The sequence below is a fragment of the Myotis davidii genome, unplaced genomic scaffold (genome assembly GCF_000327345.1).
Source record: "Myotis davidii unplaced genomic scaffold, ASM32734v1 scaffold630, whole genome shotgun sequence".
NCBI classification, from domain to species: domain Eukaryota; kingdom Metazoa; phylum Chordata; class Mammalia; order Chiroptera; family Vespertilionidae; genus Myotis; species Myotis davidii.
Genome location: NW_006282083.1, coordinates 8,610 through 12,194, shown reverse-complemented (window position 1 = coordinate 12,194; position 3,585 = coordinate 8,610). Strand labels below are relative to the sequence as shown.

At 42.6% G+C, this 3,585-nt stretch overlaps 1 pseudogene; it reads right to left on the bottom strand.

Annotated features, from left to right (window-relative positions):
• Positions 1-1,646: 1,646 nt before the first annotated feature.
• Positions 1,647-2,526, bottom strand: LOC102768554 (annotated as a pseudogene).
• Positions 2,527-3,585: the final 1,059 nt, after the last annotated feature.

The window sequence follows — 3,585 nt, the reverse complement described above, 5'->3', positions numbered from 1 at the left end:
AGATCTGCAGATTCCTCCTGTTTGCTTGGGGTTTGGAGGTGCCCAGATGAGGCACAGCTGTGAAGCAATGCAGGCTGCTGGTGAGCCTTAGGCCTTCTTTTGGAAGCTCTGGGGTTCTCTGACCCAGCTACAGTTTGACAGGTTTTTAGGTGGAGAAAGGCCAGGCCATTAGTATGCAAAAGCCTCTGCACAGAGCTTGGGTGGCATTGTCAATTGTGTGGGGCGAGGTCTCAGGGAATCACCAGGCGGTGCACACAGCAATGGTTGCCGTCAGCTCTGCCCCAGATAGGCCCCTGGGTCTCTGTGTCCCGTGGCCCCCTGCAGGAACAGTGAACGCTGCAAGCACCTCTGCGAGAAAGCCGCCCTCATGTTACGGCTCGATGCCAGACAGTTCAGTTTCTCTCCGTGTGAGTCTGGGTCCCCAAATTCTCACCCATAACTGGAGTTCAGAGCAGTTGGGAACTTGTATCTCCCTCCCGGTTGAAAAAGACAACAGCATACCCAGCTGCCAGCCCCTTTCGCGTGCCTCTGTACCTCCACACTTCCACACCTCTGCACCTCCTACCAGACTCTATGCGCTTTTCTCTTTCCTTCTAGTTGTAGAATTTCCACTCAGCCAGCCTTCCCATGGTTCTGGATGATATTCATTTTGTCTTTTAGTTGTAGTTTTAATGTGGTTGTATGCAGCAGCAAATTCAGGTGTTTACCTATGCTGCTATCCTGGTTCCCTATCTTGCCAATTTTTTTAAGCTGGGGTTGCTTTCTTATTTTTGAGTTTTGAGAGTTTTTTTTATAAATTCTGGATACAAATGCTCAATAGGAGTCATCTTTGCATGCCTTGTAATTTTCTGTTGGAATGCAGACATTGTGAATTCTATCTCATTGGGTACTGGGTATGTATTACAAATGTTCTTTACTTTTGTTTGGGGATGCAGTTAAGTTACTTGGAAATAGTTTGATCTTTATGGGTCTTTTGTAATTTATAGGCAGGCCTGGAAGAGGGCTCAGTGTGGGACAAGCTATGTCACAGGACTAAGGAAAGAGTTTCCCATGCCATATGAATTATGAATTTTCCTATCTATCTGGTGGGAGCAGGTACCTGTGTAAGTGCTCAGTGCTGTTCCAGCCTCATTGCATGCTCATCAGCAGGTGTCCTCTGGAGTGTGCAGGGACCTCTCCTGGTACCAGACCAGTATCAGGAGAGGTCCCTCTACAGCTCTCTGCAGCTGTCTCCTCTCGGTGCTCTGACCTGCCAGTTCCCGCTGCCTTGCTCTCCCTGCGCCCTCACCTCTGTCCCCTGCACCCCAGTCCATGGCTTCTGCCTGGGTTGTCCCTCCCTGTGCAGCCTGGACAGTCCCTCGGGGCAGTGGGTGAGCCTCACGAAGTTTGTTTTCCACCCCACAGGATCACTGTCTTTTGTTACCTGATGTCCATTGGTTTGTGTGTTATTTCTGTTTTTCTTTTTTGGTTATTTCAGGAGGGAGAGTAAATCTGGTCCCTGTTACTCCATCCTGATTGGAAGTGTAAATGTCCATTAATATTTTCTCATTTGAGTGTTAGCTCATAGGGAGTGGGGTCTGTGTTGTGGTTTGTTACCGCTAAATCATCAATGCCCATGTTCTTTTTTTTTTTTTGAAGCCACAATCTATTATAAATACTTTATTTCAACTTGAAGGTACAATCTCTGAGGGGTTTCATAGTTTAAAAAGCTACAATCACATCATGTAACTACATAAAAAAAACAGTGCTGTAAATGGGACTGCCTGGCTTAGACCATATACATTTCTGCACAGTCTTTATGGAATCTGCACACACAAAAAAATCTTCCTTTGTTCCACTTAATTGTTCTTGTATGTAAGCTGCTTTCTGTTCCAGTATATCCAGAGCGGTGAAATAATGAGGCCACCCACATAGCCAAAGGTCGCTCTGAGCGTGCAGGAGATGGGCCACACCTGCCATGGCCTTTCCCGATCGAGTGGAATAGGAAAGGCTCCAAGCGATGTTCCTAGAAAACTAGATATTGTGGTGATCTGGAGACTGTTCTCCCAAACGGACGTAACTCCATTTCTACTGAAAACTCTTAGCCATGCTTTGAGGTTTGGTCCTAACAAACACAAACAAGGTACTGTAGTAAAAGTAGACAAGATCACTGCAAATAAAAATGTTTCCAACACCAGCTCTATTAATGGTGCTCCATATAGAACAAAAATTACATGAAAGACAAAACAAGACAAATCTGGGTACCTTGTATGATAATGAACTTCTTTTACTGGATGCATTTGGTTTCACCACTAAATATAATACTAGATTGACGGCAGTTACAAAAACAGAACAGATGCACAACCACATCAAGTGTGTTTCCAATACTGAGAAGTTCTCCAAGAAGAATGATGGAATGAAGATGCTTAGGATAATTGAGAATATGCATAAAAGATGGGTATACAGTAGTCTCTTGATATCAGCATTTTTCATGGTGTTTCCTTGAGTGGCTGTCTAACTCTCCCGCCCACCGAACGGCCATTGCCCATGTTCTTGGTGCTCTCTATAAATATCTGTTGAATGAATTAAACCAGTTTGCTTTGGGGATGAAATGATATGCATTAATCTCAGTAGCATTTTTATTTCAAGAAAGGGTGTGACACTTTTACTCTGGGTTATGCAGGCTGAGTGTTTGTATTCCCAATATAAATTCCAGTTTGTCTTAACAGTCTAGTTGGGGTGACTGCCATTTGGCACGTGTGTAAACTCCTGAATACCAACAGCATGTCAGAACGTGCTCAAGACTTTTCTCAGGAGCCCCTCAATCGCCCCGCCAGTCGCCCCACAGATGAGCCCTGATCACCGCCCAGGCCTAGGGACCCTACCTGTGCATGAATTTCATGCACTGGGCCTCTAGTAAAAATAATAATTTTTAATACCTAGGTATTTTGAAATAACAATATTTTATTGGCCCTATTAAAAAGATATTAAATACTTATAAATAAGCAGAATTCTGTGGTCTGGACAAAATTTTTAATATTAAAACCGGTTTAAGTTTGATTAATGTCTTTTAGAGTTATTACCATAAAATATATGTTTTTTCCTAGATTTACAAAGAGTTTATGATATAATCTTTTGGTTAAGTATATTTGACAATCTTTCAGAAAGTTAAAATGTTACGACTTTAACCAAGAGATGACTTTGAGTCATTCCAATGGGCCCTGGAGTAACTCAAGGATTTATTCTCTCTTCTTAAAAGAAATATTTTTGAACTAAATTAGGCCGATTTAATATACTTGACATTACATGGGAAGCTTTGTCAAATAGAAATGAATAAATATGTTCTATTTATATATGCATATATTTTGTTTAAATGAATGTTATAGGAATTTCAGTCTCCTTCAGAAAGGAACTTGCAAAGATTCAGAACCAAGTTCACATAGGAAACTCTCAGGGGGGCGGGCATGTGTCCAGTCAGGGACACCAGGCAAGCCAAAGTGCTGGTTCCCTGTGGGGCGTCTGCCAGTGAGTGATACTCTGGGTATTTGCATTTCACATATTCGGAGTTTATGAATTATTTTCAATGCTCAATACACCGTTTGCAAT